The following is a 19,651-nucleotide window of genomic DNA, read 5'->3' on the forward strand; positions in this document are numbered from 1 at the left end:
CAAGCATAATAATAGCTTTACATTCGTTATTTCCTTCTTCTTATTTTTTTTCTATTTTCTTGGAACATTTATCGATTTTTGTTGTCGTGAGCCGGTTCTGTGCGGGGAAGGGTATGACGCAGATTACTCCGGAGACGGTTAACTCATTAAAACAATTATTTCGACTGTTTTATCCATAATTTACGGTAAACGGTCGCGACACGAGGTCTTCCCAGGGAGGTCACCCATCCTAGCTCTGCCATCGCGCCAGAACGCTTAACTTCATGGTTATGATTGGGCGAGAGCAGTGCCGCGTGTTGTCCATCGCCGCCCGCTCCACACGTACTCGAGGGATATAAGAATAAACATCCCACTCACTGTCGGGTGCGATCATACCAGCACTAATGCACCGGATCCCATCAGAACTCCGAAGTTAAGCGTGCTTGGGCGAGAGCAGTACTAGGATGGGTGACCCCCTGGGAAGTCCTCGTGTTGCACCCTTTTTAGTGTTTTTCTATTTTTGATTACTTGTTGACAGACGATTTTCGGCTCAAATCATCTGAATCTCGATCGGGACCAGATAAGACATGTGAAATGAAAGTAGCTCGGGCAATGCCGGATTTGGACCAAATTGTAGGCTAATTTGATTGTAAACGGGCAAACGGACGAGACTCATTACTACGCAATGAGCTGACGAGATTTTAGCCGAATTCCTTCTCTAAGACCCTCTAATTTGCGATTTACCGCTTCTGTTAAGCTTTCGTTTTCCTCGAGAAATCCGCTTAGGAAGTTCGAAATTCGATTCCTGGTTCCATTTTATCGTATCCCAGCATAATAATAGCTTACATTCGTTATTTCCTTCTTCTTATTTTTTTTTCTATTTTCTGGGAACATTTATCGATTTTTGTTGTCGTGAGCCGGTTCTGTGCGGAAGGGTATGACGCAGATTACTCCGGAGACGGTTAACTCATTAAAACAATTATTTCGACTGTTTTATCCATAATTTACGTAAACGGTCGCGACACGAGGTCTTCCCAGGGAGGTCACCATCCTACCTCTGCCATCGCGCCAGAACGCTTAACTTCATGGTTATGATTGGGCGAGAGCAGTGCCGCGTGTTGTCCATCGCCGCCCGCTCCACACGTACTCGAGGGATATAAGAATAAACATCCCACTCAATGTCGGGTGCGATCATACCAGCACTAATGCACCGGATCCCATCAGAACTCGAAGTTAAGCGTGCTTGGGCGAGAGCAGTACTAGGATGGGTGACCCCCTGGGAAGTCCTCGTGTTGCACCCTTTTTCGTGTTTTTCTATTTTTGATTACTTGTTGACAGACGATTTTCGGCTCAAATCATCTGAATCTCGATCGGGACCAGATAAGACATGTGAAATGAAAGTAGCTCGGGCACTGCCGGATTTGGACAAAATTGTAGGCTAATTTGATTGTAAACGGGCAAACGGACGAGACTCATTACTACGCAATGAGCTGACGAGATTTTAGCCGAATTCCTTCTCTAAGACCCTCTAATTTGCGATTTACCGCTTCTGTTAAGCTTTCGTTTCCTCGAGAAATCCGCTTAGGAAGTTCGAAATTCGATTCCGGTTCCATTTTATCGTATCCCAGGCATAATAATAGCTTTACATTCGTTATTTCCTTCTTCTTATTTTTTTTTCTATTTTCTGGGAACATTTATCGATTTTTGTTGTCGTGAGCCGGTTCTGTGCGGAAGGGTATGACGCAGATTACTCCGGAGACGGTTAACTCATTAAAAACAATTATTTCGACTGTTTTATCCATAATTTACGTAAACGGTCGCGACACGAGGTCTTCCCAGGGAGGTCACCCATCCTAGCTCTGCCATCGCGCCAGAACGCTTAACTTCATGGTTATGATTGGGCGAGAGAGCAGTGCCGCGTGTTGTCCATCGCCGCCCGCTCCACACGTACTCGAGGGATATAAGAATAAACATCCCACTCAATGTCGGGTGCGATCATACCAGCACTAATGCACCGGATCCCATCAGAACTCGAAGTTAATGCGTGCTTGGGCGAGAGCAGTACTAGGATGGGTGACCCCCTGGGAAGTCCTCGTGTTGCACCCTTTTTCGTGTTTTTCTATTTTTGATTACTTGTTGACAGACGATTTTCGGCTCAAATCATCTGAATCTCGATCGGACCAGATAAGACATGTGAAATGAAAGTAGCTCGGGCACTGCCGGATTTGGACAAAATTGTAGGCTAATTTGATTGTAAACGGGCAAACGGACGAGACTCATTACTACGCAATGAGCTGACGAGATTTTAGCCGAATTCCTTCTCTAAGACCCTCTAATTTGCGATTTACCGCTTCTGTTAAGCTTTCGTTTCCTCGAAAAATCCGCTTAGGAAGTTCGAAATTCGATTCCGGTTCCATTTTATCGTATCCCAGGCATAATAATAGCTTTACATTCGTTATTTCCTTCTTCTTATTTTTTTTTCTATTTTCTGGAACATTTATCGATTTTTGTTGTCGTGAGCCGGTTCTGTGCGGAAGGGTATGACGCAGATTACTCCGGAGACGGTTAACTCATTAAAACAATTATTTCGACTGTTTTATCCATAATTTACGTAAACGGTCGCGACACGAGGTCTTCCCAGGGAGGTCACCCATCCTAGCTCTGCCATCGCGCCAGAACGCTTAACTTCATGGTTATGATTGGGCGAGAGCAGTGCCGCGTGTTGTCCATCGCCGCCGCTCCACACGTACTCGAGGGATATAAGAATAAACATCCCACTCAATGTCGGGTGCGATCATACCAGCACTAATGCACCGGATCCCATCAGAACTCCGAAGTTAAGCGTGCTTGGGCGAGAGCAGTACTAGGATGGGTGACCCCCTGGGAAGTCCTCGTGTTGCACCCCTTTTTCGTGTTTTTCTATTTCTGATTACTTGTTGACAGACGATTTTCGGCTCAAATCATCTGAATCTCGATCGGGACCAGATAAGACATGTGAAATGAAAGTAGCTCGGGCACTGCCGGATTTGGACAAAATTCTAGGCTAATTTGATTGTAAACGGGCAAACGGACGAGACTCATTACTACGCAATGAGCTGACGAGATTTTAGCCGAATTCCTTCTCTAAGACCCTCTAATTTGCGATTACCGCTTCTGTTAAGCTTTCGTTTCCTCGAGAAATCCGCTTAGGAAGTTCGAAATTCGATTCTGGTTCCATTTTATCGTATCCCAAGAATAATAATAGCTTTACATTCGTTATTTCCTTCTTCTTATTTTTTTTTCTATTTTCTGGGAACATTTATCGATTTTTGTTGTCGTGAGCCGGTTCTGTGCGGAAGGGTATGACGCAGATTACTCCGGAGACGGTTAACTCATTAAAACAATTATTTCGACTGTTTTATCCATAATTTACGTAAACAGTCGCGACACGAGGTCTTCCCAGGGAGGTCACCCATCCTACCTCTGCCATCGCGCCAGAACGCTTAACTTCATGGTTATGATTGGGCGAGAGCAGTGCCGCGTGTTGTCCATCGCCGCCCGCTCCACACGTACTCGAGGGATATAAGAATAAACATCCCACTCAATGTCGGGTGCGATCATACCAGCACTAATGCACCGGATCCCATCAGAACTCCGAAGTTAAGCGTGCTTGGGCTGAGAGCAGTACTAGGATGGGTGACCCCCTGGGAAGTCCTCGTGTTGCACCCCTTTTCGTGTTTTTCTATTTTTGATTACTTGTTGACAGACGAGTTTCGGCTCAAATCATCTGAATCTCGATCGGGACCAGATAAGACATGTGAAATGAAAGTAGCTCGGGCACTGCCGGATTTGGACAAAATTCTAGGCTAATTTGATTGTAAACGGGCAAACGGACGAGACTCATTACTACGCAATGAGCTGACGAGATTTTAGCCGAATTCCTTCTCTAAGACCCTCTAATTTGCGATTTACCGCTTCTTTTAAGCTTTCGTTTCCTCGAGAAATCCGCTTAGGAAGTTCGAAATTCGATTCTGGTTCCATTTTATCGTATCCCAAGAATAATAATAGCTTTACATTCGTTATTTCCTTCTTCTTATTTTTTTTTCTATTTTCTGGGAACATTTATCGATTTTTGTTGTCGTGAGCCGGTTCTGTGCGGAAGGGTATGACGCAGATTACTCCGGAGACGGTTAACTCATTAAAACAATTATTTCGACTGTTTTATCCATAATTTACGTAAACAGTCGCGACACGAGGTCTTCCCAGGGAGGTCACCCATCCTACCTCTGCCATCGCGCCAGAACGCTTAACTTCATGGTTATGATTGGGCGAGAGCAGTGCCGCGTGTTGTCCATCGCCGCCCGCTCCACACGTACTCGAGGGATATAAGAATAAACATCCCACTCAATGTCGGGTGCGATCATACCAGCACTAATGCACCGGATCCCATCAGAACTCCGAAGTTAAGCGTGCTTTGGGTGAGAGCCAGTACTAGGATGGGTGACCCCCTGGGAAGTCCTCGTGTTGCACCCCTTTTCGTGTTTTTTCTATTTCTGATTACTTGTTGACAGACGAGTTTCGGCTCAAATAATCTGAATCTCGATCGGGACCAGATAAGACATGTGAAATGAAAGTAGCTCGGGCACTGCCGGATTTGGACAAAATTCTAGGCTAATTTGATTGTAAACGGGCAAACGGACGAGACTCATTACTACGCAATGAGCTGACGAGATTTTAGCCGAATTCCTTCTCTAAGACCCTCTAATTTGCGATTTACCGCTTCTTTTAAGCTTTCGTTTCCTCGAGAAATCCGCTTAGGAAGTTCGAAATTCGATTCCGGTTCCATTTTATCGTATCCCAAGCATAATAATAGCTTTACATTCGTTATTTCCTTCTTCTTATTTTTTTTCTATTTTCTGGGAACATTTATCGATTTTTGTTGTCGTGAGCCGGTTCTGTGCGGAAGGGTATGACGCAGATTACTCCGGAGACGGTTAACTCATTAAAAACAATTATTTCGACTGTTTTATCCATAATTTACGTAAACGGTCGCGACACGAGGTCTTCCCAGGGAGGTCACCCATCCTACCTCTGCCATCGCGCCAGAACGCTTAACTTCATGGTTATGATTGGGCGAGAGCAGTGCCGCGTGTTGTCCATCGCCGCCCGCTCCACACGTACTCGAGGGATATAAGAATAAACATCCCACTCAATGTCGGGTGCGATCATACCAGCACTAATGCACCGGATCCCATCAGAACTCCGAAGTTAAGCGTGCTTGGGCGAGAGCAGTACTAGGATGGGTGACCCCCTGGGAAGTCCTCGTGTTGCACCCTTTTCGTGTTTTTCTATTTTTGATTACTTGTTGACAGACGATTTTCGGCTCAAATCATCTGAATCTCGATCGGGACCAGATAAGACATGTGAAATGAAAGTAGCTCGGGCACTGCCGGATTTGGACAAAATTGTAGGCTAATTTGATTGTAAACGGGCAAACGGACGAGACTCATTACTACGCAATGAGCTGACGAGATTTTAGCCGAATTCCTTCTCTAAGACCCTCTAATTTGCGATTTACGCTTCTGTTAAGCTTTCGTTTCCTCGAGAAATCCGCTTAGGAAGTTCGAAATTCGATTCCTGGTTCCATTTTATCGTATCCCAAGAATAATAATAGCTTTACATTCGTTATTTCCTTCTTCTTATTTTTTTTTCTATTTTCTGGGAACATTTATCGATTTTTGTTGTCGTGAGCCGGTTCTGTGCGGAAGGGTATGACGCAGATTACTCCGGAGACGGTTAACTCATTAAAAACAATTATTTCGACTGTTTTATCCATAATTTACGTAAACGGTCGCGACACGAGGTCTTCCCAGGGAGGTCACCCATCCTAGCCTCTGCCATCGCGCCAGAACGCTTAACTTCATGGTTATGATTGGGCGAGAGCAGTGCCGCGTGTTGTCCATCGCCGCCCGCTCCACACGTACTCGAGGGATATAAGAATAAACATCCCACTCAATGTCTGGTGCGATCATACCAGCACTAATGCACCGGATCCCATCAGAACTCCGAAGTTAAGCGTGCTTGGGCGAGAGCAGTACTAGGATGGGTGACCCCCTGGGAAGTCCTCGTGTTGCACCCCTTTTCGTGTTTTTCTATTTCTGATTACTTGTTGACAGACGAGTTTCGGCTCAAATCATCTGAATCTCGATCGGGACCAGATAAGACATGTGAAATGAAAGTAGCTCGGGCACTGCCGGATTTGGACAAAATTGTAGGCTAATTTGATTGTAAACGGGCAAACGGACGAGACTCATTACTACGCAATGAGCTGACGAGATTTTAGCCGAATTCCTTCTCTAAGACCCTCTAATTTGCGATTTACCGCTTCTGTTAAGCTTTCGTTTCCTCGAGAAATCCGCTTAGGAAGTTCGAAATTCGATTCTGGTTCCATTTTATCGTATCCTAAGAATAATAATAGCTTTACATTCGTTATTTCCTTCTTCTTATTTTTTTTTCTATTTTCTGGGAACATTTATCGATTTTTGTTGTCGTGAGCCGGTTCTGTGCGGAAGGGTATGACGCAGATTACTCCGGAGACGGTTAACTCATTAAAAACAATTATTTCGACCATAATTTACGTAAACGGTCGCGACACGAGGTCTTCCCAGGGAGGTCACCCATCCTACCTCTGCCATCGCGCCTGAACGCTTAACTTCATGGTTATGATTGGGCGAGAGCAGTGCCGCGTGTTGTCCATCGCCGCCCGCTCCACACGTACTCGAGGGATATAAGAATAACATCCCACTCAATGTCGGGTGCGATCATACCAGCACTAATGCACCGGATCCCATCAGAACTCCGAAGTTAAGCGTGCTTGGGCGAGAGCAGTACTAGGATGGGTGACCCCCTGGGAAGTCCTCGTGTTGCACCCCTTTTCGTGTTTTTCTATTTCTGATTACTTGTTGACAGACGATTTTCGGCTCAAATCATCTGAATCTCGATCGGGACCAGATAAGACATGTGAAATGAAAGTAGCTCGGGCACTGCCGGATTTGGACAAAATTCTAGGCTAATTTGATTGTAAACGGGCAAACGGACGAGACTCATTACTACGCAATGAGCTGACGAGATTTTAGCCGAATTCCTTCTCTAAGACCCTCTAATTTGCGATTTACCGCTTCTGTTAAGCTTTCGTTTCCTCGAGAAATCCGCTTAGGAAGTTCGAAATTCGATTCTGGTTCCATTTTATCGTATCCCAAGCATAATAATAGCTTTACATTCGTTATTTCCTTCTTCTTATTTTTTTTTCTATTTTCTGGGAACATTTATCGATTTTTTGTTGTCGTGAGCCGGTTCTGTGCGGAAGGGTATGACGCAGATTACTCCGGAGACGGTTAACTCATTAAAAACAATTATTTCGACTGTTTTATCCATAATTTACGTAAACGGTCGCGACACGAGGTCTTCCCAGGGAGGTCACCCATCCTACCTCTGCCATCGCGCCAGAACGCTTAACTTCATGGTTATGATTGGGCGAGAGCAGTGCCGCGTGTTGTCCATCGCCGCCCGCTCCACACGTACTCGAGGGATATAAGAATAAACATCCCACTCAATGTCTGGTGCGATCATACCAGCACTAATGCACCGGATCCCATCAAACCTCCGAAGTTAAGCGTGCTTGGGCGAGAGCAGTACTAGGATGGGTGACCCCCTGGGAAGTCCTCGTGTTGCACCCCTTTTCGTGTTTTTCTATTTCTGATTACTTGTTGACAGACGATTTTCGGCTCAAATAATCTGAATCTCGATCGGGACCAGATAAGACATGTGAAATGAAAGTAGCTCGGGCACTGCCGGATTTGGACAAAATTCTAGGCTAATTTGATTGTAAACGGGCAAACGGACGAGACTCATTACTACGCAATGAGCTGACGAGATTTTAGCCGAATTCCTTCTCTAAGACCCTCTAATTTGCGATTTACCGCTTCTGTTAAGCTTTCGTTTTCCTCGAGAAATCCGCTTAGGAAGTTCGAAATTCGATTCCTGGTTCCATTTTATCGTATCCAAGCATAATAATAGCTTTACATTCGTTATTTCCTTCTTCTTATTTTTTTTCTATTTTCTGGGAACATTTATCGATTTTTGTTGTCGTGAGCCGGTTCTGTGCGGAAGGGTATGACGCAGATTACTCCGGAGACGGTTAACTCATTAAAAACAATTATTTCGACTGTTTTATCCATAATTTACGTAAACGGTCGCGACACGAGGTCTTCCCAGGGAGGTCACCCATCCTACCTCTGCCATCGCGCCAGAACGCTTAACTTCATGGTTATGATTGGGCGAGAGCAGTGCCGCGTGTTGTCCATCGCCGCCCGCTCCACACGTACTCGAGGGATATAAGAATAAACATCCCACTCAATGTCGGGTGCGATCATACCAGCACTAATGCACCGGATCCCATCAGAACTCCGAAGTTAAGCGTGCTTGGGCGAGAGCAGTACTAGGATGGGTGACCCCCTGGGAAGTCCTCGTGTTGCACCCTTTTTCGTGTTTTTCTATTTTGATTACTTGTTGACAGACGATTTTCGGCTCAAATCATCTGAATCTCGATCGGGACCAGATAAGACATGTGAAATGAAAGTAGCTCGGGCACTGCCGGATTTGGACAAAATTGTAGGCTAATTTGATTGTAAACGGGCAAACGGACGAGACTCATTACTACGCAATGAGCTGACGAGATTTTAGCCGAATTCCTTCTCTAAGACCCTCTAATTTGCGATTTACCGCTTCTGTTAAGCTTTCGTTTCCTCGAGAAATCCGCTTAGGAAGTTCGAAATTCGATTCCGGTTCCATTTTATCGTATCCCAGGCATAATAATAGCTTTACATTCGTTATTTCCTTCTTCTTATTTTTTTTCTATTTTCTGGGAACATTTATCGATTTTTGTTGTCGTGAGCCGGTTCTGTGCGGAAGGGTATGACGCAGATTACTCCGGAGACGGTTAACTCATTAAAAACAATTATTTCGACTGTTTTATCCATAATTTACGTAAACGGTCGCGACACGAGGTCTTCCCAGGGAGGTCACCCATCCTAGCTCTGCCATCGCGCCAGAACGCTTAACTTCATGGTTATGATTGGGCGAGAGCAGTGCCGCGTGTTGTCCATCGCCGCCCGCTCCACACGTACTCGAGGGATATAAGAATAAACATCCCACTCAATGTCGGGTGCGATCATACCAGCACTAATGCACCGGATCCCATCAGAACTCCGAAGTTAAGCGTGCTTGGGCGAGAGCAGTACTAGGATGGGTGACCCTGGAAAGTCCTCGTGTTGCACCCCTTTTCGTGTTTTTCTATTTTTGATTACTTGTTGACAGACGAGTTTCGGCTCAAATCATCTGAATCTCGATCGGGACCAGATAAGACATGTGAAATGAAAGTAGCTCGGGCACTGCCGGATTTGGACAAAATTGTAGGCTAATTTGATTGTAAACGGGCAAACGGACGAGACTCATTACTACGCAATGAGCTGACGAGATTTTAGCCGAATTCCTTCTCTAAGACCCTCTAATTTGCGATTTACCGCTTCTGTTAAGCTTTCGTTTCCTCGAGAAATCCGCTTAGGAAGTTCGAAATTCGATTCTGGTTCCATTTTATCGTATCCCAAGAATAATAATAGCTTTACATTCGTTATTTCCTTCTTCTTATTTTTTTTTCTATTTTCTGGGAACATTTATCGATTTTTGTTGTCGTGAGCCGGTTCTGTGCGGAAGGGTATGACGCAGATTACTCCGGAGACGGTTAACTCATTAAAAACAATTATTTCGACTGTTTTATCCATAATTTACGTAAACGGTCGCGACACGAGGTCTTCCCAGGGAGGTCACCCATCCTACCTCTGCCATCGCGCCAGAACGCTTAACTTCATGGTTATGATTGGGCGAGAGCAGTGCCGCGTGTTGTCCATCGCCGCCCGCTCCACACGTACTCGAGGGATATAAGAATAAACATCCCACTCAATGTCTGGTGCGATCATACCAGCACTAATGCACCGGATCCCATCAGAACTCCGAAGTTAAGCGTGCTTGGGCGAGAGCAGTACTAGGATGGGTGACCCCCTGGGAAGTCCTCGTGTTGCACCCCTTTTCGTGTTTTTCTATTTCTGATTACTTGTTGACAGACGAGTTTCGGCTCAAATCATCTGAATCTCGATCGGGACCAGATAAGACATGTGAAATGAAAGTAGCTCGGGCACTGCCGGATTTGGACAAAATTGTAGGCTAATTTGATTGTAAACGGGCAAACGGACGAGACTCATTACTACGCAATGAGCTGACGAGATTTTAGCCGAATTCCTTCTCTAAGACCCTCTAATTTGCGATTTACCGCTTCTGTTAAGCTTTCGTTTCCTCGAGAAATCCGCTTAGGAAGTTCGAAATTCGATTCCGGTTCCATTTTATCGTATCCCAGGCATAATAATAGCTTTACATTCATTATTTCCTTCTTCTTATTTTTTTTCTATTTTCTGGGAACATTTATCGATTTTTTGTTGTCGTGAGCCGGTTCTGTGCGGAAGGGTATGACGCAGATTACTCCGGAGACGGTTAACTCATTAAAAACAATTATTTCGACTGTTTTATCCATAATTTACGTAAACGGTCGCGACACGAGGTCTTCCCAGGGAGGTCACCCATCCTACCTCTGCCATCGCGCCAGAACGCTTAACTTCATGGTTATGATTGGGCGAGAGCAGTGCCGCGTGTTGTCCATCGCCGCCCGCTCCACACGTACTCGAGGGATATAAGAATAAACATCCCACTCAATGTGGGTGCGATCATACCAGCACTAATGCACCGGATCCCATCAGAACTCCGAAGTTAAGCGTGCTTGGGCGAGAGCAGTACTAGGATGGGTGACCCCCTGGGAAGTCCTCGTGTTGCACCCCTTTTTCGTGTTTTTCTATTTCTGATTACTTGTTGACAGACGAGTTTCGGCTCAAATCATCTGAATCTCGATCGGGACCAGATAAGACATGTGAAATGAAAGTAGCTCGGGCACTGCCGGATTTGGACAAAATTGTAGGCTAATTTGATTGTAAACGGGCAAACGGACGAGACTCATTACTACGCAATGAGCTGACGAGATTTTAGCCGAATTCCTTCTCTAAGACCCTCTAATTTGCGATTTACCGCTTCTGTTAAGCTTTCGTTTCCTCGAGAAATCCGCTTAGGAAGTTCGAAATTCGATTCCGGTTCCATTTTATCGTATCCAAGCATAATAATAGCTTTACATTCGTTATTTCCTTCTTCTTATTTTTTTTTCTATTTTCTGGGAACATTTATCGATTTTTGTTGTCGTGAGCCGGTTCTGTGCGGAAGGGTATGACGCAGATTACATCCGGAGACGGTTAACTCATTAAAAACAATTATTTCGACTGTTTTATCCATAATTTACGTAAACGGTCGCGACACGAGGTCTTCCCAGGGAGGTCACCCATCCTACCTCTGCCATCGCGCCAGAACGCTTAACTTCATGGTTATGATTGGGCGAGAGCAGTGCCGCGTGTTGTCCATCGCCGCCCGCTCCACACGTACTCGAGGGATATAAGAATAAACATCCCACTCAATGTCGGGTGCGATCATACCAGCACTAATGCACCGGATCCCATCAGAACTCCGAAGTTAAGCGTGCTTGGGCGACGAGCAGTACTAGGATGGGTGACCCCCTGGGAAGTCCTCGTGTTGCACCCTTTTCGTGTTTTTCTATTTCTGATTACTTGTTGACAGACGAGTTTCGGCTCAAATAATCTGAATCTCGATCGGGACCAGATAAGACATGTGAAATGAAAGTAGCTCGGGCACTGCCGGATTTGGACAAAATTGTAGGCTAATTTGATTGTAAACGGGCAAACGGACGAGACTCATTACTACGCAATGAGCTGACGAGATTTTAGCCGAATTCCTTCTCTAAGACCCTCTAATTTGCGATTTACCGCTTCTGTTAAGCTTTCGTTTCCTCGAGAAATCCGCTTAGGAAGTTCGAAATTCGATTCGGGTTCCATTTTATCGTATCCCAGGCATAATAATAGCTTTACATTCGTTATTTCCTTCTTCTTATTTTTTTTTCTATTTTCTGGGAACATTTATCGATTTTTGTTGTCGTGAGCCGGTTCTGTGCGGAAGGGTATGACGCAGATTACTCCGGAGACGGTTAACTCATTAAAAACAATTATTTCGACTGTTTTATCCATAATTTACGTAAACGGTCGCGACACGAGGTCTTCCCAGGGAGGTCACCCATCCTACCTCTGCCATCGCGCCAGAACGCTTAACTTCATGGTTATGATTGGGCGAGAGCAGTGCCGCGTGTTGTCCATCGCCGCCCGCTCCACACGTACTCGAGGGATATAAGAATAAACATCCCACTCAATGTCTGGTGCGATCATACCAGCACTAATGCACGGATCCCATCAGAACTCCGAAGTTAAGCGTGCTTGGGCGAGAGCAGTACTAGGATGGGTGACCCCCTGGGAAGTCCTCGTGTTGCACCCTTTTTCGTGTTTTTCTATTTCTGATTACTTGTTGACAGACGAGTTTCGGCTCAAATCAATCTGAATCTCGATCGGGACCAGATAAGACATGTGAAATGAAAGTAGCTCGGGCACTGCCGGATTTGGACAAAATTCTAGGCTAATTTGATTGTAAACGGGCAAACGGACGAGACTCATTACTACGCAATGAGCTGACGAGATTTTAGCCGAATTCCTTCTCTAAGACCCTCTAATTTGCGATTTATCGCTTCTGTTAAGCTTTCGTTTCCTCGAGAAATCCGCTTAGGAAGTTCGAAATTCGATTCTGGTTCCATTTTATCGTATCCGAAGCATAATAATAGCTTTACATTCGTTATTTCCTTCTTCTTATTTTTTTTTCTATTTTCTGGGAACATTTATCGATTTTTGTTGTCGTGAGCCGGTTCTGTGCGGAAGGGTATGACGCAGATTACTCCGGAGACGGTTAACTCATTAAAACAATTATTTCGACTGTTTTATCCATAATTTACGTAAACGATCGCGACACGAGGTCTTCCCAGGGAGGTCACCCATCCTAGCTTGCCATCGCGCCAGAACGCTTAACTTCATGGTTATGATTGGGCGAGAGCAGTGCCGCGTGTTGTCCATCGCCGCCCGCTCCACACGTACTCGAGGGATATAAGAATAAACATCCCACTCAATGTCGGGTGCGATCATACAGCACTAATGCACCGGATCCATCAGAACTCCGAAGTTAAGCGTGCTTGGGCGAGAGCAGTACTAGGATGGTGACCCCCTGGGAAGTCCTCGTGTTGCACCCCTTTTCGTGTTTTTCTATTTTTGATTACTTGTGACAGACGATTTTCGGCTCAAATCATCTGAATCTCGATCGGGACCAGATAAGACATGTGAAATGAAAGTAGCTCGGGCACTGCCGGATTTGGACAAAATTGCTAGGCTAATTTGATTGTAAACGGGCAAACGGACGAGACTCATTACTACGCAATGAGCTGACGAGATTTTAGCCGAATTCCTTTCTCTAAGACCCTCTAATTTGCGATTTTACCGCTTCTGTTAAGCTTTCTGTTTCCTCGAGAAATCCGCTTAGAAGTTCGAAATTCGATTCCGGTTCCATTTTATCGTATCCCAGGCATAATAATAGCTTTACATTCGTTATTTCCTTCTTCTTATTTTTTTTCTATTTTCTGGGAACATTTATCGATTTTTGTTGTCGTGAGCCGGTTCTGTGCGGAAGGGTATGACGCAGATTACTCCGGAGACGGTTAACTCATTAAAAACAATTATTTCGACTGTTTTATCCATAATTTACGTAAACGGTCGCGACACGAGGTCTTCCCAGGGAGGTCACCCATCCTAGCTCTGCCATCGCGCCAGAACGCTTAACTTCATGGTTATGATTGGGCGAGAGCAGTGCCGCCTGTTGTCCATCGCCGCCCGCTCCACACGTACTCGAGGATATAAGAATAAACATCCCACTCAATGTCGGGTGCGATCATACCAGCACTAATGCACCGGATCCCATCAGAACTCCGAAGTTAAGCGTGCTTGGGCGAGAGCAGTACTAGGATGGGTGACCCCCTTGGGAAGTCCTCGTGTTGCACCCTTTTTCGTGTTTTTCTATTTTTGATTACTTGTGAAGACGATTTTCGGCTCAAATCATCTGAATCTCGATCGGGACCAGACTAAGACATGTGAAATGAAAGTAGCTCGGGCACTGCCGGATTTCGGACAAAATTGTAGGCTAATTTGATTGTAACGGGCAAACGGACGAGACTCATTACTACGCAATGAGCTGAACGAGATTTTAGCCGAATTCCTTCTCTAAGACCCTCTAATTTGCGATTTACCGCTTCTGTTAAGCTTTCGTTTCCTCGAAAATCCGCTTAGGAAGTTCGAAATTCGATTCTGGTTCCATTTTATCGTATCCTAGAATAATAATAGCTTTACATTCGTTATTTCCTTCTTCTTATTTTTTTTTTATTTTCTGGCCAACATTTATCGATTTTTGTTGTCGTGAGCGGTTCTGTGCGGAAGGGTATGACGCAGATTACTCCGGAGACGGTTAACTCATTAAAACAATTATTTCGACTGTTTTATCCATAATTTACGTAAACGGTCGCGACACGAGGTCTTACAGGGAGGTCACCCATCCTAGCTCTGCCATCGCGCCAGAACGCTTAACTTCATGGTTATGATTGGGCGAGAGCAGTGCCGCGTGTTGTCCATCGCCGCCCGCTCCACACATACTCGAGGGATATAAGAATAAACATCTCCCTCAATGTCGGGTGCGATCATACCAGCACTAATGCACCGGATCCCATCAGAACTCCGAAGTTAAGCGTGCTTGGGCGAGAGCAGTACTAGGATGGGTGACCCCCTGGGAAGTCCTCGTGTTGCAACCCTTTTCGTGTTTTTCTATTTTTGATTACTTGTTGACAGACGATTTTCGGCTCAAATCATCTGAATCTCGATCGGGACCAGATAAGACATGTGAAATGAAAGTAGCTCGGGCACTGCCGGATTTGGACAAAATTGTAGGCTAATTTGATTGTAAACGGGCAAACGGACGAGACTCATTACTACGCAATGAGCTGACGAGATTTTAGCCGAATTCCTTCTCTAAGACCCTCTAATTTGCGATTTACCGCTTCTGTTAAGCTTTCGTTTCCTCGAGAAATCCGCTTAGGAAGTTCGAAATTCGATTCTGGTTCCATTTTATCGTATCCCAAGCATAATAATAGCTTTACATTCGTTATTTCCTTCTTCTTATTTTTTTTTCTATTTTCTGGGAACATTTATCGATTTTTTTTGTCGTGAGCCGGTTCTGTGCGGGGAAGGGTATGACGCAGATTACTCCGGAGACGGTTAACTCATTAAAAACAATTATTTCGACTGTTTTATCCATAATTTACGTAAACGGTCGCGACACGAGGTCTTCTCCAGGAGGTCACCCATCCTACCTCTGCCATCGCGCCAGAAAGCTTAACTTCATGGTTATGATTGGGCGAGAGCAGTGTCGCGTGTTGTCCATCGCCGACCGCTCCACACGTACTCGAGGGATATAAGGATAAACATCCCACTCAATGTTCGGGTGCGATCATACTAGCACTAATGCACCGAATCCCATCAAAACTCCGAAGTTAAGCGTGCTTGGGCGAGAGCAGTACTAGGATGGGTGACCCCCTAGAAGTCCTTGTGTTTGCACCCCTTTTCGTGTTTTTCTATTTTTGATTACTTGTTGACAGTACGATTTTCGGCTCAAATCATCTGAATCTCGATCGGTACCAGATAAGACTTGTGAAATGAAAGTAGCTCGGGTACAGCCGGATTTGGACAAAATTGTAAGCTAATTTGATTGTAAACGGGCAAACGGACGAGACTCATTACTACGCAATGAGCTGACGAGATTTTAGCCGAATTCTTCTCTAAGACCCTCTAATTTGCGACTTTACCGCTTCTGTTAAGCTTTCGTTTCCTCGAGAAATCCGCTTAGGAAGTTCGAAATTCGATTCCGGTTCCATTTTATCGTATCCCAGGCATAATAATTGCTTTACATTCGTATTTCCTTCTTCTTATTTTTTTTTCTATTTTCTGGAACATTTATCGATTTTTTTGTCGTGAGCCGGTTCTGTGCGGAAGGGTATGACGCAGATTACTCGGAGAGGTAACTCATTAAAAACAATTATTTCGACTGTTTTATCATAATTACGTAAACGGTCGCGACACGAGGTCTTCCCAGGGAGGTCACCCATCCTACCTCTGCCATCGCGCCAGAACGCTTAACTTCATGGTTATGATTGGGCGAGAGCAGTGCCGCGTGTTGTCCATCGCCGCCGCCCACAGTACTCGAGGGATATAAGACTAAACATCCCAATCAATGTCTGGTGCGATCATACCAGCACTAATGCACGGATCCCATCAAACTCCGAAGTTAAGCGTGCTTGGGCGAGAGCAGAGTACTAGGATGGGTGACCCCTGGGAAGTCCTCGTGTTGCACCCTTTTCGTGTTTTTCTATTTCTGATTACTTGTTGACAGACGAGTTTCGGCTCAAATCATCTGAATCTCGATCGGGACCAGATAAGACATGTGAAATGAAAGTAGCTCGGGCACTGCCGGATTTGGACAAAATTGTAGGCTAATTTGATTGTAAACGGGCAAACGGACGAGACTCATTACTACGCAATGAGCTGACGAGCTTTTAGCCGAATTCCTTCTCTAAGACCCTCTAATTTGCGATTTACCGCTTCTGTTAAGCTTTCGTTTCCTCGAGAAATCCGCTTAGGAAGTTCGAAATTCGATTCGGTTCCATTTTATCGTATCCAGGTCATAATAATAGCTTTACATTCGTTATTTCCTTCTTCTTATTTTTTTTCTATTTTTCTGGGAACATTTATCGATTTTTGTTGTCGTGAGCCGGTTCTGTGCGGAAGGGTATGACGCAGATTACTCCGGAGACGGTTAACTCATTAAAACAATTATTTCGACTGTTTTATCCATAATTTACGTAAACGGTTCGCGACACGAGGTCTTCCCAGGGAGGTCACCCATCCTAGCTCTGCCATCGCGCCAGAACGCTTAACTTCATGGTTATGATTGGGCGAGAGCAGTGCCGCGTGTTGTCCATCGCCGCCGCTCCACACGTACTCGAGGGATATAAGAATAAACATCCCCTCAATGTCGGTGCGATCATACCAGCACTAATGCACGGATCCCATCAGAACTCCGAAGTTAAGCGTGCTTGGTCGAGAGCAGTACTAGGATGGTGACCCCCTGGGAAGTCCTCGTGTTGCACCCCTTTTCGTGTTTTCTATTTTTGATTACTTGTTGACCGACGAGTTTCGGCTCAAATCATCTGACTCTCGATCGAGGACCAGATAAGACATCGTGAAATGAAAGTAGCTCGGGCACGCCGGATTTGGACAAAATTTAGGCTAATTTGATTGTAAAGGGCAAACGGACGAGACTCATTACTACGCAATGAGCTGACGAGATTTTTAGCCGAATTCCTTCTCTAAGACCCTCTAATTTGCGATTTACCGCTTCTGTTAAGCTTTCTGTTCTCGAGAAATCCGTTTAGGAAGTTCGAAATTCGATTCGGTTCCATTTTATCGTATCCCATGCATAATACTAGCTTACATTCGTTATTTCCTCTTCTTTTTTTTTTCTTTTTCTGGGAACATTTATCGATTTTTTTTGTCGTGAGCGGTCTGTGCGGAAGGGTATGATGCAGATTACACGAGACGGTTAACTCATTAAAACAATTATTTCGACTGTTTTATCATAATTTACGTAACGGTCGCGACACGAGGTCTTCCCAGGAGGTCACCCATCCTACCTCTGCCATCGCGCCAGAACTTTAACTTAAGGTTATGATTGGGCGAGAGCAGTGCCGCATGTTGTCCATCGCCGCCCGCTCCCACGTACTCGAGGGATATAAGAAATAAACATCCACTGAATGTCGGGTGCGATCATACAGCACTAATGCACGGATCCCATCAGAACTCCGAAGTTAAGCGTGCTTGGGCGAGAGCAGTACTAGTGACCCCCTGGGAAGTCCTCGTGTTGCACCCTTTTTCGTGTTTTTCTATTTCTGATTACTTGTTGACAGAGACTAATTACTACGCAATGAGCTGACGAGATTTTAGCCGAATTCTTTCTCTAAGACACTCTAATTTGCGATTTTCCGCTTCTGTTAAGCTTCTGTTTCCTCGAGAAATCCGTTTAGAAAGTTCGAAATTCGATTCCGGTTCCATTTTATCGTATCCCAGGCATAATAATAGCTTTACATTCGTTATTTCCTTCTTCTTATTTTTTTTCTATTTTCTGGGAACATTTATCGATTTTGTGTCGTGAGGGTCTGTGCGGAAGGGTATGACGCAGATTACTCCGGAGACGATTAACTCATAAAAAACAAATTATTCGATTGTTTATCCATAATACGTAAACGGTCGCGACACGAGGTCTTCCCAGGGAGGTCACCATCCTAGCTCTGCCATCGCGCCAGAACGCTTAACTTCATGGTTATTATTGGGCGAGAGCAGTGCCGCCTGTTGTCATCGCCGCCCGTCCACACGTACTCGAGAGATATAAGAATAAACATCCCACTCAATGTCGGGTGCGATCATACCAGCACTAATGCACCGGATCCCTTCAAAACTCCGAAGTTATGCGTGCTTGGGGAGAGCAGTACTAGGATGGGTGACCCCTTGGGAAGTCCTCGTGTTGCACCCTTTTCGTGTTTTTCTCATTTGTGATTACTTGTTGAAAGACGTTTTAGGCTCAAATCATCTGAATCGATCGGGACAGACAAGACAAGTGAAATGAAAGTAGCTCGGGCACTGCCGGATTCGGACAAAATTGTAGGCTAATTTGATTGTAAACGGGCAAACGGACGAGACTCATTACTACGCAATGAGATACGAGATTTTAGCCGAATTCCTTCTCTAAGACCTCTAATTGCGATTTACGCTTTGTTAAGCTTTGTTCCTCGAAACATCTCTTAGGAAGTTCGAAATTCGATCTGGTTCATTTATCGTATCCTAAGAATAATAATAGCTTTACATTCGTTATTCCTTCTTCTTATTTTTTTTTATTTTTGCCAACATTTATCGATTTTTGTTGTCGTGAGCCGGTTCTGTGCGGAAGGGTATGACGAGATTACTCTGGAGACGGAATCATTAAAACTATATTCGACTGTTTTATCATAATTTACGTAAACGGTCGCGACACGAGGTCTTCCCAGGGAGGTCACCCATCCTAGCTATGCCATCGCGAAACGCTTAGTTCATGGTTTGATTGGGCGAGAGCAGTGCCGCGTGTTGTCCATCGCCGCCCGCTCCACACGTACTCGAGGGATATAAGAATAACATCCCACTCAATGTCGGGTGCGATCATACCTGCACTAATGCACCGGATCCCATCAGAACTCCGAAGTTAAGCGTGCTTGGGCGGAGAGCAGTAGGATGGGTGACCCCCTGGGAAGTCGTGTTGCTCCCTTTCGGTTTTATTTCTGATACTGTTGACAGACGAGTTTCGGCTCAAACATCTGAATCTCGATCGGGACAGATAAGACATGTGAAATGAAAGTAGCTCGGGCACTGCCGGATTTGGACAAAATTCTAGGCTAATTTTGATTGTAAACGGG

The 19,651-nt window shown here is 45.0% G+C and overlaps 22 non-coding genes and 3 pseudogenes across 22 annotated transcripts; all 25 read left to right on the plus strand.

The window, feature by feature from the left end:
* Positions 1 to 361: 361 nt before the first annotated feature.
* On the plus strand, positions 362 to 480 carry LOC142506530 (5S ribosomal RNA). The gene has a single exon (XR_012804819.1). It is a non-coding gene; the product is annotated as a 5S ribosomal RNA (ribosomal RNA).
* Positions 481 to 1,162: 682 nt separating this feature from the next.
* On the plus strand, positions 1,163 to 1,280 carry LOC142514712 (5S ribosomal RNA). Its single transcript, XR_012810593.1, has one exon. It is a non-coding gene; the product is annotated as a 5S ribosomal RNA (ribosomal RNA).
* A 686-nt stretch (positions 1,281 to 1,966) lies between these two features.
* On the plus strand, positions 1,967 to 2,085 carry LOC142506780 (5S ribosomal RNA). The gene has a single exon (XR_012805059.1). It is a non-coding gene; the product is annotated as a 5S ribosomal RNA (ribosomal RNA).
* A 680-nt stretch (positions 2,086 to 2,765) lies between these two features.
* LOC142513500 (5S ribosomal RNA) lies at positions 2,766 to 2,884 on the plus strand. The gene has a single exon (XR_012809443.1). It is a non-coding gene; the product is annotated as a 5S ribosomal RNA (ribosomal RNA).
* A 683-nt stretch (positions 2,885 to 3,567) lies between these two features.
* LOC142513692 (5S ribosomal RNA) lies at positions 3,568 to 3,687 on the plus strand. The gene has a single exon (XR_012809624.1). It is a non-coding gene; the product is annotated as a 5S ribosomal RNA (ribosomal RNA).
* A 683-nt stretch (positions 3,688 to 4,370) lies between these two features.
* On the plus strand, positions 4,371 to 4,491 carry LOC142516691 (5S ribosomal RNA). The gene has a single exon (XR_012812473.1). It is a non-coding gene; the product is annotated as a 5S ribosomal RNA (ribosomal RNA).
* Positions 4,492 to 5,175: 684 nt separating this feature from the next.
* Positions 5,176 to 5,294, plus strand: LOC142506541 (5S ribosomal RNA). Its single transcript, XR_012804830.1, has one exon. It is a non-coding gene; the product is annotated as a 5S ribosomal RNA (ribosomal RNA).
* A 684-nt stretch (positions 5,295 to 5,978) lies between these two features.
* On the plus strand, positions 5,979 to 6,097 carry LOC142507679 (5S ribosomal RNA). The gene has a single exon (XR_012805930.1). It is a non-coding gene; the product is annotated as a 5S ribosomal RNA (ribosomal RNA).
* A 674-nt stretch (positions 6,098 to 6,771) lies between these two features.
* On the plus strand, positions 6,772 to 6,890 carry LOC142513511 (5S ribosomal RNA). Its single transcript, XR_012809454.1, has one exon. It is a non-coding gene; the product is annotated as a 5S ribosomal RNA (ribosomal RNA).
* A 685-nt stretch (positions 6,891 to 7,575) lies between these two features.
* LOC142514202 (5S ribosomal RNA) lies at positions 7,576 to 7,694 on the plus strand. The gene has a single exon (XR_012810108.1). It is a non-coding gene; the product is annotated as a 5S ribosomal RNA (ribosomal RNA).
* A 684-nt stretch (positions 7,695 to 8,378) lies between these two features.
* Positions 8,379 to 8,497, plus strand: LOC142506553 (5S ribosomal RNA). Its single transcript, XR_012804842.1, has one exon. It is a non-coding gene; the product is annotated as a 5S ribosomal RNA (ribosomal RNA).
* Positions 8,498 to 9,179: 682 nt separating this feature from the next.
* LOC142514905 (5S ribosomal RNA) lies at positions 9,180 to 9,296 on the plus strand. The gene has a single exon (XR_012810778.1). It is a non-coding gene; the product is annotated as a 5S ribosomal RNA (ribosomal RNA).
* A 684-nt stretch (positions 9,297 to 9,980) lies between these two features.
* On the plus strand, positions 9,981 to 10,099 carry LOC142507691 (5S ribosomal RNA). Its single transcript, XR_012805941.1, has one exon. It is a non-coding gene; the product is annotated as a 5S ribosomal RNA (ribosomal RNA).
* A 683-nt stretch (positions 10,100 to 10,782) lies between these two features.
* LOC142513522 (5S ribosomal RNA) lies at positions 10,783 to 10,901 on the plus strand. Its single transcript, XR_012809465.1, has one exon. It is a non-coding gene; the product is annotated as a 5S ribosomal RNA (ribosomal RNA).
* A 685-nt stretch (positions 10,902 to 11,586) lies between these two features.
* Positions 11,587 to 11,706, plus strand: LOC142513597 (5S ribosomal RNA). Its single transcript, XR_012809536.1, has one exon. It is a non-coding gene; the product is annotated as a 5S ribosomal RNA (ribosomal RNA).
* A 683-nt stretch (positions 11,707 to 12,389) lies between these two features.
* Positions 12,390 to 12,507, plus strand: LOC142514499 (5S ribosomal RNA). Its single transcript, XR_012810389.1, has one exon. It is a non-coding gene; the product is annotated as a 5S ribosomal RNA (ribosomal RNA).
* Positions 12,508 to 13,190: 683 nt separating this feature from the next.
* LOC142509777 (5S ribosomal RNA) lies at positions 13,191 to 13,306 on the plus strand. The gene has a single exon (XR_012807932.1). It is a non-coding gene; the product is annotated as a 5S ribosomal RNA (ribosomal RNA).
* A 684-nt stretch (positions 13,307 to 13,990) lies between these two features.
* On the plus strand, positions 13,991 to 14,110 carry LOC142513064 (5S ribosomal RNA). The gene has a single exon (XR_012809030.1). It is a non-coding gene; the product is annotated as a 5S ribosomal RNA (ribosomal RNA).
* A 679-nt stretch (positions 14,111 to 14,789) lies between these two features.
* On the plus strand, positions 14,790 to 14,908 carry LOC142507831 (5S ribosomal RNA). The gene has a single exon (XR_012806073.1). It is a non-coding gene; the product is annotated as a 5S ribosomal RNA (ribosomal RNA).
* A 687-nt stretch (positions 14,909 to 15,595) lies between these two features.
* On the plus strand, positions 15,596 to 15,714 carry LOC142510091 (5S ribosomal RNA). Its single transcript, XR_012808223.1, has one exon. It is a non-coding gene; the product is annotated as a 5S ribosomal RNA (ribosomal RNA).
* A 674-nt stretch (positions 15,715 to 16,388) lies between these two features.
* LOC142511565 (5S ribosomal RNA) lies at positions 16,389 to 16,506 on the plus strand (annotated as a pseudogene).
* A 679-nt stretch (positions 16,507 to 17,185) lies between these two features.
* On the plus strand, positions 17,186 to 17,302 carry LOC142508604 (5S ribosomal RNA). Its single transcript, XR_012806811.1, has one exon. It is a non-coding gene; the product is annotated as a 5S ribosomal RNA (ribosomal RNA).
* A 665-nt stretch (positions 17,303 to 17,967) lies between these two features.
* On the plus strand, positions 17,968 to 18,078 carry LOC142512453 (5S ribosomal RNA; annotated as a pseudogene).
* A 542-nt stretch (positions 18,079 to 18,620) lies between these two features.
* On the plus strand, positions 18,621 to 18,738 carry LOC142510252 (5S ribosomal RNA). The gene has a single exon (XR_012808375.1). It is a non-coding gene; the product is annotated as a 5S ribosomal RNA (ribosomal RNA).
* A 651-nt stretch (positions 18,739 to 19,389) lies between these two features.
* Positions 19,390 to 19,503, plus strand: LOC142510663 (5S ribosomal RNA; annotated as a pseudogene).
* The last annotated feature ends 148 nt before the right edge of the window (positions 19,504 to 19,651 follow it).

The sequence above is a fragment of the Primulina tabacum genome, chromosome 10 (assembly GCF_025594145.1).
Source record: "Primulina tabacum isolate GXHZ01 chromosome 10, ASM2559414v2, whole genome shotgun sequence".
Taxonomy (NCBI): Eukaryota; Viridiplantae; Streptophyta; class Magnoliopsida; order Lamiales; family Gesneriaceae; genus Primulina; species Primulina tabacum.